This window comes from Bubalus kerabau, chromosome X (assembly GCF_029407905.1).
Source record: "Bubalus kerabau isolate K-KA32 ecotype Philippines breed swamp buffalo chromosome X, PCC_UOA_SB_1v2, whole genome shotgun sequence".
Classification (NCBI taxonomy): domain Eukaryota; kingdom Metazoa; phylum Chordata; class Mammalia; order Artiodactyla; family Bovidae; genus Bubalus; species Bubalus kerabau.
In genome coordinates, this window is record NC_073647.1 from 140,549,636 (window position 1) to 140,563,708 (window position 14,073).

The following is a 14,073-nucleotide window of genomic DNA, read 5'->3' on the forward strand; positions in this document are numbered from 1 at the left end:
CACTGAGTAGAAGTTATATAGCCTACCCATTTTTATTTGGAATATCTCGTTCTGATAAGTTGAGCATGAAATCTCAGTCTCATGATTTTTGAGTGAATTATATTTAAGTCTATATACTGACTGTTTAAAGTTTTAACAAATTTTTTGTAATACACATTATGTATTTTAGAGGATATATTGCAAAAACTAAAATATACTTTAAAACTGTATTTTAAAGCATACCCATTAAATCATATATATTTTTGTGTGTATTTTAAAAACTCACCAGATCCTAGAAAAAAATTCCATATATTTTTTTCCTTCAGTAATATCATTAAAAATGGTTGTGCTATGAGAAGGGAAAAATTTAAAAATTAAGCTTTTTTTTTTTCATTGTGATTCTCATCCTCTATAATTCTATTAATATTTGACAGGAATTAAGATGAACTTGGTCTGGAGGAGGGCATGGCAACCCACTCCAGTATTCTTGCCTGGAGATCCCTTAGAGAGAGGAGCCTGGCAGGCTATAGTCCACAGAGCGGCAAAGAGTCATGCATGACTCAGCAAGTAAGCCACCACCACCAGATGAATTTGATGTTGGTAATAATTGAATTGTTATTTGTATAAATTCATATAATGAATCAACTCAGTTTTGTTCATAATTCAGCTAGAAAATGATTATTATGGAAATATAACAAAATATGTACAAATTTTAAAGAATGGACTAAATTTCTTAATCATTTTGATAAAAGAGTAGAGTTTGTTGGTTGTGTTCTGATATGGAACCAAATGTTTTTTTTCCTGTTGAGTTCTGTTATGTAGGGTCCCAGGCTAAATACATCATGGTGGGTTGTGAGTTAAGGGGAGTCTTCCCATCCTATGAGTCAGATGTGGAAGCACCAGGGTAGTCCTTGGTTAATTAAGAGGTTCTAATATTATACCCTTGAGACCATTCTGCATTCATGCATAGTCATCTGCATATCTAAATTATTTTTTGACATGTAAACAGTGCTATATGTAATGTTTTTGTGTTTATTTATTTATTTTTGACTGCACTGGGTTTTCCTTGCTGCATGCACGCTTTCTCTAGTTGCAAGAGTGGGGTCTACTCTCTAGTTGCAGTGAGTGGGTTTCTCATTGCTGTGGCTTCCCTTGTTAAGGAGCATGGGCTATGGAGCATGGGCTCATAGTTCTGGTGTCCAGGCCCAGCTTCTCCACGGCATGTGGAATGCTCCCAAACCAGGGGTCGAACTTGTGTCCCCTGCATTGGCAGGCAGATTCTTATCCACTGCACCACCAGGGAATTTACCTAGATTATTTTTAATGAATCATCCAGGTAAGCAATTTGAGGTGCAATGGGGGGTAATGGGCTGTAGAAAAGGAGCATTTCAGTGAATATACTGAAAGCTTGCGCTTTCACAATATTTATTTCATAATATTAATGCATCATAAAAAGATTCTAAGAACATATGTGAATTCATAAAACTTGTCAGGGGAGATGTATGCTCATAAAAAAGCAGTTGCAATTATTGCTGAGTGTTTGTGGTATTTCATGAGTAATGGAAAGATAACTACAAATATTAATGTGGCCAAATGTAACTCAATTTGAGCAGAGCAAGAAACCATGGCAACTCATCTTTTTCACCCTGAAATCACAGAAAGATTGTTTCCCGACAATGGTCTCAAAACAACATATTCTTGCTCAAGTATTATTTGATTTTTTTTATCATATATGCTCAGTAGAATCCTTCAATCACAGTCTATATTTTCTAAATGTTTCTCTTCTTGGAATTTTATGGAAAAAAGGAAAGATCCGTGGTTTATTTTTATTACTTTTGATAGGAAAGCACATATTTTAGTATTAATACTTTTCCCCCCAGGAATGCCAAAATTTCTATGTAATGAAAAATTGGAAAAAGACAATTTTATATAAGACACCAGGAAATAAAGGTCCTCTCCAAAAGCTAAGTCATATCTGACTCTTTGAGACCCCATGGACTGTAGCCTGCCAGGCTCCTCTGTTCATAGGATTTCCCAGGCAAGAAAACTGGAGTGGATTGCCATTTCCTCCTCCAGGGGATTTTCCTAACCCAGGGATCAAACACACATCTCCTGCTTTGGCAGGCAGATTCTTTATCACTGAGCCACCAGAGAAGCCCAGGAAATAAAGATGGCAAGACATAATTTGGGGCTTTTAAAACCCACATGGAGAAGTCAATATAGATTCTCAAGTTATGTCAGAAAGGGATAGTATTTAATATAATCCACAGAGCCTGTTACAAATGCTTATTTAGCTCATATAAACACCCCAAACTTCACATTTTCCCTTGCAAATATATCTCCGAGAGCAAGCTTGTGCTGCCTTTGGGCCAGGAAAATGGTCCTGATTACCAGGGCAAGGATTGTCCTCTTCATTGGCACAGCATTCCCTATTGGTCTTTCGGGCAGTTTCTTCTCCCACCACTTCCTCAATTAAAACAGCTCAGAATCTTCGTACAACCTTTCCTAGTCAATTCTGCTTTAAATAAAGCATTCTAACCAAAAATATGTGAAACTTATGAACCAATTAATGGCTAGCAGCTCATTCCTTTCTTTCCCCCAGAACTCCTTCTTTGAAAGTACTAATAGATATATTTTTATGAAACATTATATAAAGGCACCCTTTCATTTACTTTAATTTCAGGGTTGAAGTATAAATATTTTCAGAGGAAAATTGGAATATAAATTAAAATCTGAAGGGCTAGAGATATTTTTATTACCTCAAATATAAGTTAGCTTAGAAAAGCTGATTTACTCCTTTCTGCATGATGGGTATATATGGGTTGGGGAGGTAATTTGTCTCTTCAGCCTTCCTATATATTCATATAAATATTTCAAGACCAAGTATAGCATGACTATAAAAAAGTAGGTTCTGGTTATATTATACATAGAAATGAAGCGTTAATATGCCATATGCTCTATAACTTTAAATTATAATTATTGCTTAGTTTTTTTTCTAATTTGGATTATTTTGGCAGTGTCATTTTTTTCAGCTGAGTCACGTTTTAGTGTTTGTTTTCTTTTTTTTATATTTTTATTGGAATGTGATGCTTTACAATATGGTATTAGTTTCTGCTGGACAACGTCATGAGCTCTATAACTTTTAATAAGATTTATACTTTTCAAATGCTTGCCCTATTCTGTTAAGAAAATGGCATTCAGTGTGGAGAGAATGACAAAAGACACAAATGGTAAGAAAGCATAAAACTTGAGTGTTCATGAGTATGCTTGTGTGTCGAGGGCAGAGGATTTGCATGAGGAAACAGTAAGCTAGTAGACTGGAAAGAGAGTTGAGAGACAACATGTGAAATCAGTGTCTTTCTACATTAGAAAAATCTGAAAGATCATTTATTTATACCTTTTCTCGGATGCACAAACTCCCTCTCCAGCAGCACTAATATGCAATCATCCAGTCAGTTATATTCCCATGTCAGCAAACGCCTGACTTCAAAGCCTTCATTGTTTGACAGCTGCAGTGACTAAAACTTCTTCCTTGTGTCAGAACTGAAACTTCTACCATTGGTCTTAGTTTTGCCTCTGGAATGCAAAAGAATCCTTTTTCTAAGTCAATTCTTTTGAAGGTTTAAAGTCTTTAAAAGGAATACTCCAGTACACTTCCTTTGTGATTTATAGCAGTCATATTTCATAACCTATGACAATTTGCTCTTCACCCAGAAGACAAGTATACAAGCTTAATATTAACACTAACAAATGCATATTTCTTATTATGTGTTGCTGCTGCTGCTGCTGCTAAGTTGCTTCAGTCATGTCTGACTCTGTGCGACCCCATAGACAGCAGCCCACCAGGCTCCCCCGTCCCTGGGATACTCCAGGCAAGAACACTGGAGTGGGTTGCTATTTCCTTCTCTAGTGGGTTGCCATTTCACGACCCGTGCATTGAATCTGGGTCTCCTGCATTGCAGGCGGGTTCTTTACTAACTGAGCCAGCAGGGACCATGAAGCAGTAACAAACTAGAATTGGTGAATAAACACCTTCTTTGCTGCTCAGGCAGGGTGATGCTGAGGCATGTTCTATACTGTCTCCCAGAGGTCCTCAGTAAGATTGAACCCCCAGTTTCCCATAGTGGTTGTCACTCATGAACACATCCTGTATTGGCTGCTTTCAATTTTCTTTCCCACTCCTCTACTTGCTGCTGGTAATCACCTCCTAAATGTGTGCTAAAACCTTTGTCTGAGGGTCTTAAGTTAATGGGGAATCCAGACATATATTATTTTCACACATGGAAGCTCTATATAGGTAAAGATGTCTAGAGAGAGAGACCAACCCCCTTGAACACAATGCAGTCTCAGCTTTTCTTGCTGGCACTTGGCATCTGTATTTGTGACTATGAGTATTATCTTTATAGATGAATCTTCTCTCTTGCCATCATTTGTCATTATCATCCAAATTTTGCTTTGTTTCCTTATTTTTTTTAAATCTTCTTCTATTGTATGACAAATCACAAGAACACTTTGCTTGGCAGACCTCGATTCTGGACATAATTAGTATGTCAGATAGGCATTAACCCTTGTTCTCTTTATCTTTCCTATTACAGTCAACTCAGCCCCTAAAACTGGCCCTTCCCTCATCACTTTTACAGTTAAATTATATCAGTTAAGCCACACAAGTATATCCTAAACAATTCAATCTCCTGCACTCACATACTCCCAACTTTAGACTTCATCATTCCTGGAAAACCTCAGTGCCGACGCCAGCCCTTCAAATCTCCCTGTGCCCTCACTTTCTCCATTTTGGTCCATCATCTACCCTGCCAGAGTATTTTTATATATTGTAAATTTGTGTTACATTTTTGTCCTAGAACCCTTCAGTGGTTCCATATTACCTCGATAACTACCCTTACTCTTTAGCATGGAACCCAGCATTCTTCAGTATCAGGCTCCCAATCACCTCTGCAGACATGCCGCTGCCCACACTTAGCATCCACTCTGCTATCCAGGCATGGTCAGCCATTGGAAGTTCCCTGAACACATGGTGACCTTTCCAAGGGCCTTCCAAGAATGCCCGAGTCTAAAGTCTGTTCTGTTTGCCCCATACCATGATGCTTTCCATGCACTATTTCCCAAATGCACCTTTAAGCAAAAATTTCCTGGGATTGAGAATGAGAAGGAAGGGAATATTATTTCAAACCCTTTACAAAATAACTGTAGGTACTTCATTTGGGAATTTCTAAGTGCAACAGAAATCTGGGTGAGTAGGTAAAATAGCTACATAAATAAAATGAACCCCTTTTAGGTCACATCAGGAGATTACCTTGAGGTTTAAATGGCTGAGATCATCTTCACATTCCTCACAACTAGCCATCTATAATTAAACAGCGGCACCAGTCGGCACACATTCATCATCTCCAAAGAAAAGGAAAGTCACCTCCATAAATCTCAAAAATGAGATATTAGAATTTTGTTTTTATAATAGCTGACACACAGTAATTTGTGCTAACATCTGCTTAACCTGAATCCATGTCCCAAGATTCAGGATTTACTCATGTAAGAAAGAAAACCTGCTAGTTTTTTCTTTGCTTAAAGCAAAGAAAAATAAACTCTAATAATTTAAATGATTTTTTTTAATTTAAGTTTGGAATTTGATTGGCATTACGAAATTTACTTTGTATTATAAAAGGTACCAGTCAGCTTATGACAAACATTTCTCAATGTGCCATCCCAGTTCATATCTTGCTATTGTAGTTCAGTCACTAAGTCGTGTCTCTGAGTCTTTGTGACCCCATGAACTTCAGCATGCCAGGCTTCCCTGTCCTCCACTGTCTTACCAGAGTTTACCCCATACCTTTACCTCATGCAGTTCTACCTCTCATTCCCTTAATTGATTGTAGAATAACTCTACTAAATATAATTCACCTTCTGAAGTTTCTGTCGTTCAGTTGCCAAGTTGTGTCCAACCCTTTGCAATTCCATGACTGCAGCATTCCAAGCTCCTCTGTCCTTCACCATCTCCCAGAGTTTACTCAAAGTCATGTCCATTGAGTGGTGATGCCATACAACCATCTCATCCTCTGTCGCCCTCTTATCCTTCTGCCTTCAATCTTTCCCAGCATCGGGGTCTTTTCCAATGAGTCAGCTCTTTGCATCAGATGGCCAAAGTATTGGAGTTTCACCTTCAGCATCAGTCCTTCCAATGAATATTCAGAATTGATTTCCTTTAGGATGGACTGGTTTGATCTCCTTGCTGTCCAAGGGACTCTCAAGAGTCTTCTCCAGCACCACAGTTCAAAAGGATCGATTCTTTGGCCTTTCTGAAGGGCTCCGTGTAATTTTGCCAGATTCTCTTACAGTTCCCTCTTTATACTTCCTGTTATTTGGTTGGCCAAAATGTTCATTCAGGTTTTTATGTAATATATTATGTAAAAACTTGAATAAACATTCGGGCCAAACCAATTCCTTAAGTACCTAAAAAAAAACCCTCTTTCTCTCTGAAATAGTAACAGCTCGTGAAGTGTCAGATCCATAGAAAGAAACAGGACAGCCCACTCTCCATTGCTTGTTCCTTAATTACTTTTCAGGGAATGACACTATCTGTGATTACTCAGGTCTGGAGTTGGCAAACTTCTGTAAAAGGCCAGATAGTAAATATTTTAGGCTTTGAAGGCCATACAGTCTTCTGTTAAAACTGCCCAGCTCTATCATTGTAGTAGAAAACCAGGCATAGATAACACATAAAAGACTGTGTGTTCCAATAAAACTTTATTAACAAACAGGTGCCAAGCATTTTTGGCCCATAGGTCATAGCTTGCTAATCTCTGATCAACCCCTTAAATCCTCTCTGACATCCTCTAGCAAAGGATGATATGAAGGGGGATATGTTAGTTCACTCAATTTGGAAGAGTAGAACAAGTATGAGATCAGATCCCAAGGCTGGATTCTTTACGTTATCAATGGCCACCAGAGTTTGAATAAGTTATAATATCTCTCAGACATCTATGTTTTTATCTCTAAAATTCAGATAATACTTACCCTGATATCTTTCTCAAGGCTGTTGAAAAATTGTACATGTGAAAACCCTCTGCAGGAAGTAATTTTAAGGTATGAGTGTTCACTTTAAAAACTCAAAGTGTGGAGGAATCTATAGATCTGATGATTCTTTTGAAGAATTTTCTTTGACTCCAATATGCTGTGGAAGCCCCTTGATCATTTTAGTTGCCACTCTTGAACTCCTCCAACTTTTTTTTTTAAGTATTCCTCTAGGAACAGTGCACAGAACTCAAACATAATACAAACAGAATTTTCTTTCAAAATAGAAGGATCTTTTAGGAATTACCAGCTTTTAAAGGTGTGCCCAAAGTCAATTTGCAATCATTCTTGCTAAATAAGAAGAAAGGGATGGGGTTACTTTAAAGCTACTGCCAAGACAGCTGTTTCTGCACGAAGGAATAAGAGAGGGGAAAGACTATGAAATCATCCTCGCTGTCTTCATCCACTGTCATTTTAAACCTTGTTAGCCAAAACTAATTTATTTAGCTGTAGAAAGGTCAGTTTCTGCTACGTAATGGTTGTTTAAAAGAAAGTTACATGAAGGTCTGAAGGTACAGATGATACCTGATCATTGAATATCTATGCTAAGATTAGTTGACAAACAAGGCCAGAGTGTAAAATCGTATCTTGGAGAGCTGGGGCAAGAAGGAAAACTAGACAGCAGTGTTTTGCCTCAACTTCTTGTCAAGCACATTTGGCCACACCAGACCCCACAGGTTTTGGCCAGTGCTTTCATCTGACACAGACAAGATCTGTGACTCAACCAAACTAGACAGTGAAGATGGTGAAGCCAGGGCTTGAACCAAGCTAGGTTGACTGAAATCCTGATTAATTCAGCCATTCATTCATGCCTCACAACATGTACCATGGTAAAACCTGAAGTAAATATTTCAGCAAATTAGTCTATTTTTTTAAAATCCTGAGTGCCTCTGTTCATTACACAGTCTGAGTAATTATCTCGGCATATCATTAAAGACATCACATTTAAGGGTCTCTTGAAATTTTTTTTTGATTCACCTAATTTCTGGTTCACTCACACCTGCAACCAATTCTGAGCTTCCATGTTCCTCATGTGAAGAAATCTTTTAAAAAGGAAGAAAAAAAACAAACAAACATTTTGTTGTTGTTGTTGAGTTTTTCTCTCACCAGTGATACTTGAACAAGTGGAGAAATTTCATTTAATAATTCCTCAGCTCAAAATAGGATTCTGTTGTCACACTCTTACACCTATAAGTAGACAGTCTCTTTTATTATAAGATGCAGAACTAAAATATAAAATGAAGGGAGATGGTGTCCTAGAAATGCTTCAGTATGGCCCTGCTACTGCTAAGTCACGTCAGTCGTGTCCGACTCTGTGAGACCCCATAGACAGCAGCCCACCAGGCTCCCCCGTCCCTGGGATTCTCCAGGCAAGAACACTGGAGTCGGTTGCCATTTCATTCTCCAATGTATTAAAGTGGAAAGTGAAAGGGAAGTCGCTCAGTCATGTCCAACTCCTAGAGACCCCATGGACTGCAGCCTACCAGGCTCCTCCGTCCATGGGATGTTCCAGGCAAGAGTACTGGAGTGGGGTGCCATTGCCTGCTCTGCAGTATGGCCCTAGGGTCATCTATATCTAGAAAAGGCAAGTTCAGTAAATAATAATGGAAGACTACTAAGGTTCCTTTAATAAAACACTGTTTAGACTTATATGAATTATTTCTCCCTCTTGTTTAACCATGTACATTAGTAGCATATGTAAAAAAGTGCTAGGCAATCTTGACTCTGGCATGTGATAAACAGATCAAAATAGAACACGCATGAACCTAGAGAGCCTCGTATTGAGTGAAGTCAGTCAGAGAAAGACATATGATATTGCTTATATGTATAATCCAAAAAAGGGCTATAAATGAAAACTGAAATAGAGTTATAGATGTAGAAAATAAACTTATGGCTACTGACGGATAAGGATGGTAGGGATAAATTGGGAGATTGGGATTGACATGTATACACTACCATATATAAAATAGATAACTAATAAGGACCTACTGTATAGCACAGGAAACTCTACTCAATACTCTGTATGTCCTACATGGGAAAAAAATCTAAAAAAGAGTGGATTTATGTATTTGTATTACAGATTTGGTTTCCTGCACACCTTAAACTAACACTTTGTATATCAATTGTACCCCAATAAATTTTTTTAAAAAATAAAAACAAATTAAAATAGAAATACTTTACATTTGCCTATCCTCATGTTATATTAAAAGGCAAATCCATCTTAAATTCTATTTAATGGGTTTAACAACTGAAGTACCAAAATGACATAACTACCAACAATACCATGTATGAAGCTGTAGTTTGAGATCTAAAGAAAGAGATATCCTGAATTCCAGTATCTTATAGTCAGTATAAAGAAAGCCATAAAGCAAGCTGAGCACCGAAGAATTGATGCTTTTGAACTATGGTGTTGAAGAAGACTCTTGAGAGTCCCTTGGACTGCAAGGAGATCCAACCAGTCCATCCTAAAGGAAATCAATTCTGAATATTCATTGGAAGGACTGATGCTGAAGCTCCAATACTTTGGCCAAACTAATGCAAAGAACTGACTCATTGGAAAAGACACTGATGCTGGGAAAGATTGAAGGCAGAAGGAGAAGGAGACGACAGATGATGAGATAGTTGGGTGGCATCACCAACTTGATGGACATGAATTTGAGCAACCTCTGGGAGTTGGTGATGGACAGGGAAGCCTGGGCTGCTGTAGTCCATGGGGTCGCAAAGAGTCTACACGACTGAGTGGCTGAACTGACAGATAGTTATGTTGGGATTTTCTGTCTTTGGCATTTCACTGTATATCTACTGTTTTGTCTTATTAAGTTGAGGATTCTCCTTATTGCTCTTAAAAAAATGTGCCCCAACCTTCTCTTCATTCTGTTGGGAGCTCAGTGACCAACAGTTTAGAAGAGCATTCTTTTCACAAATGTTCACTATACTGTCCTTGTAGGATACACTTGGGAGATTGTCTTGTAAACTGAGTGAAAGAGCTGCCAGACACCATCTCCTGGAAATGCCTAGAAGAGACAGGAAGCTAAGAGGAAAACAGCAAACCGTGGAAGAGAGATCTGCCAGTCTGCATCGTATCACCCACCTCCCCAACCTGGGCTCCTCATACTGACTCAGTAAGTTCAGTCTACTGGCAAATCATACACCATAATTAACTGTCCTTAATTCTGACGAACATTTTATGGGCCCACTGGGTCTGAAGGGAAAATCATTAGTTTCACTGACTAATTTTCGGTTAATCAGCAACAGTTCATTCAACAGAGCACTAATAAGGCAGCCTTGATTAGAAGTATAGGGATATGATATTAATTGGCTTCTTCTAACAGGGATGAGGATTCTAAACGGCAAAGGCCATCTGTACTTCTGGTAGGGAAACACTTGAAAAATACTTTTTGAAGGTGAATGATACAACAGGAATATTTTTTAATTTTTCAATTCAATCTATAAAATAATTTCTGTTCCTTTTGTCATTATTTCTTTGATTCTTCCCTTCAGAGACAAAACTTCTTTGAAAAATATAATTTCAAGTAACATATACAAATGGTGAAGCTATGAAGTCTTCAACCAAATATTTGAGACTTTGACTTGAGGATATAGTTTAGGAATATTGAATATACATAGAGATAAAAATTATATACATGTGTATATTTGTGTATATTTACATCCTAGCAGAACATCAAATAAATAGAATTTCTTAGGCAAAATTACTTGATAAAAAGATGAGTGAAGGCACTTTTCATGTGGTGTTTGTTCATTAGATGAGTCTGATAAAATTTTTAAATAGGAATTAAGTAGTATTTATTTATAGCTGTGAACTAGAATACAGGAAAAATCTCTTACTCAGTAAAAATGCCATCTGAATTCTATGATGACAGATGACAGAGGATGAGATGGTTGAATGGCATCACTGACTCAATGGACATGAGTTTGAGTAAACGCTGGGAGTTGGTGATGGACAGGGAGGCCTGGTATGCTGCAGTCCATGGGGTCGCAAAGAGTCAGACACGACTGAGCGACTGAACTGACTGAAAGTTTATGATTCTTTTAAATTAATAACAAGTTGTTTTTTGTTTTTGTTGTTATTGTTCCCAAGGAAAATGTTTGTGTCAACATCCATATTAAAATAAGGGAAAGAGCCAGGGTTTGCATCTGTTGTTCATTTGAGGGAGCAATAATTCAGCCCATAGCAGTTAACATATAACTAGAAATCTCATCATCTCTAAGATCCTTTCTCACTGTAACAATCAAGGTTCAGGATCAAATGCTAAGTTCTACCTATTTACCTAATAGAATTCATGATTTCTATGGGCTTAATAAGGTTTTCATTTCTGTAGTTCTTGAAGGAACAAATGATCTATTTCAGCTTCAGTACTGTGACATTGAGCTAATAGCCCCCTTCTCTTAAATAAGAACATACAGAAAATCTTAATAGAATATGAAGTAAAATCGACCACCATATCAGGATATTTAACAGGACTCTAAGAAACTGATACCTGAAGATAATAAAAATGAATCCGCACATAAAGTATTTGAATCAAAATGTAAAGCTTGATCTAAAATATGCATCGAGAACCCTCCATGGACCCAGATAAATATTTTGACCAAGTTTTAAACATTATTATAAATTATTTCCAAAGCATGCTGAATATTTAAAGCCAAAAGAAGTCTTGAGCATTTCACCCCAACATTATATAAAACAAGCAAAAAAACCTCTCTGATCATTAAGTCACTTAACTTCAAATTAACAATAAGAATAGTCACAAAAAGACTCACATACTTAGAAACTAAAATATGCAGTTTTTAATTTTATTTTTAAATTGGAGTATAACTGCTTTACAATGTTGTGTTAGTTTCTGCTGTACAGCACTGAAAATCAGCTATAAGTATACATATATCCTCTCCCTCTTGAGGCCCCATCCCACCCTTCTAGACCATCACAGAGCACTGAGCTGAGCTCCCTGTGCTGTATAGCAGCTTCCCATTAACTATTTATTTTACACATGGTAGTGTACATATGTCAGTGATACTCACTCATTTCATCCCCCCCTCTCCTTCCCTGATCCCCATGTCCACAAGTCTGTTAACTACATCTGCCTCTCTATTCTTCCCCTGCAAAGAGGTTCATCAGTGCCATTTTTCTAGATTCCATATCTATATGCATTAATATATGATGTTTTTCTCTTTCAAACTTCACTCTGTATGACAGACTCTAGGTTCATCCACATCACTATGAATGACCCACTTTCATTCCTTTTTATGCTAAGATTCCTTTGTATATATGTACCCCATCTTCTTTATCCAGTTATCTGTTGATGGGCATTTAAGTTGCTTCCATGTCCTAGCTGCTGTAAATAGTGCTGCAGTGAACACTGAGGTACATGGTGCTTTTGAATTATGATTTTCTCAGGGTATATGTCTGGTAGTGGGATTGCTGGGACATATGGTAAATATGGGACTTCCCTGGTGGCTTAGATGGTAAAGAATCTGCCTGCCATGTGGGAGACCCAGGTTCAATCCCTGGGTTCAGAGCATCCCTTGGAGAAGGGAATGGCTACCCACTCCAGTATTCTTGCCTGGAGAATTCCATGGACAGAGGAACCTGGTGGGCTACACCCTGTGGGGTCGCAAAGAGTTGGACATAACTGAGCGACTAACACACAAGTGGGAGTTTTATTAATGGTTTCTTAAGGAACCACCATACTATTCTCCATAGTGGCTGTATCAGTTTACATTCCCACCAACAGTGGAAGAGGGCTCCCTTTTCTTCATATCCTTTCCAGGATTCATAGTTTCTGTTAATAGATTTTTTTTTTCCATGATAGCTATTCTGACTGGTGTGACGTGACACCTCACTGTAGTTTTGATTTGCATTTCTCTAATAATGAGGAATGTTGAGCATTTTTTCATTTGTTTGTTGGCCATCTGTATGCCTTCTTTGGAGAAATGTCTGTTTAGATCTTCTGCTCATTTTTGATTGGGTGCTTGGTTTCTTTCCCTTTTTTTCCCTGATACTGAGCTGTTTATAAATTTTGGAGATTAATCCTTTGTCAGTTGCATTGTTTGCAAATATTTCTCCCATTCTGTAGGTTTTTTCATCTTGTTTATGGTTTCTCTGTGCAAAAACGTTTGAGTTTACTTAGGTCCCATTTGTTTATTTTTTATTTTATTTCCATCACTCTAGGAGATGGCTTGGAAAAGATATTGCTGCAATTTATGTCAAAGAATGTTCTGCCTATGTTATCCTCTTAAGAGCTTTATAGTATCTGGCCTTACATTTAGGTCTTTAATTCATTTTGAGTTTATTTCTGTGTATGGTGTTAAAGAATATTCTAATTTAATTTTTACATGTTTTCCCAGTGCTATTTACTCCTTTGTCATAAATTAATTGGCCATATATGTGTGGGTTTATTTCTATGCTTTCTTATTTATCTATATTTCTGTTTTTGTGCCAATATCATACTCTTGATGACTGTAACCTTGTAGAATAGTCTGAAGTCAGGGAGGCTGATTCCTCTAGCTCCATTTTTCTTTCTCAAGATTGCTTTGGCTATTTGGGGGGTCTTTTGTGTCTCCATACAAATTTTAAGATTTTTTGCTCTAATTCTATGAAAAATGGCACTGGTAATTTGATAGTGTTTGCATTTTATCTACAGATTACTTTGGGTAATACAGTCATTTTCAGAATATTGCTTCTTCCAATACAAAAACATGGTATATCTTTCCATCTGTTTATGTTATCTTCAGTATTTTTAATCAGCATCTTAGTTTTCAGAGTACAGGTCTTTTGTCCCTATAGATAGGTTTATTCCTAGATACTGTATTATTTTTGATGTGAAGTTAAATGGGATTATTCCCTTAATTTCTCTTTTTGATCTTTCAATGTTAGTATATCAGTTCAGTTCAGTCATTCAGTCGTGTCCGACTCTTTGTGACCCCATGAATTGCAGCACACCAGGCCTCCCTGTCCACCACCAACTCCCAGATTTTACTCAAACTCATGTCCAT

The 14,073-nt window shown here is 37.4% G+C and overlaps 1 long non-coding RNA gene across 2 annotated transcripts in view; it reads left to right on the forward strand.

Annotated features, from left to right (window-relative positions):
• LOC129639089 (uncharacterized) overlaps nt 1-14,073 on the forward strand; it is a 110,226-nt gene that overhangs the window by 28,937 nt on the left and 67,216 nt on the right. The window contains exon 2 of one of the 2 annotated variants that reach the window (XR_008708157.1): nt 10,010-10,184. The exons of the other annotated variant lie outside the window; for it this stretch is intronic. This is a non-coding gene — a long non-coding RNA (uncharacterized LOC129639089). The remainder of the gene's footprint in view (nt 1-10,009; nt 10,185-14,073) is intronic. 2 annotated transcript variants of the gene reach the window in all.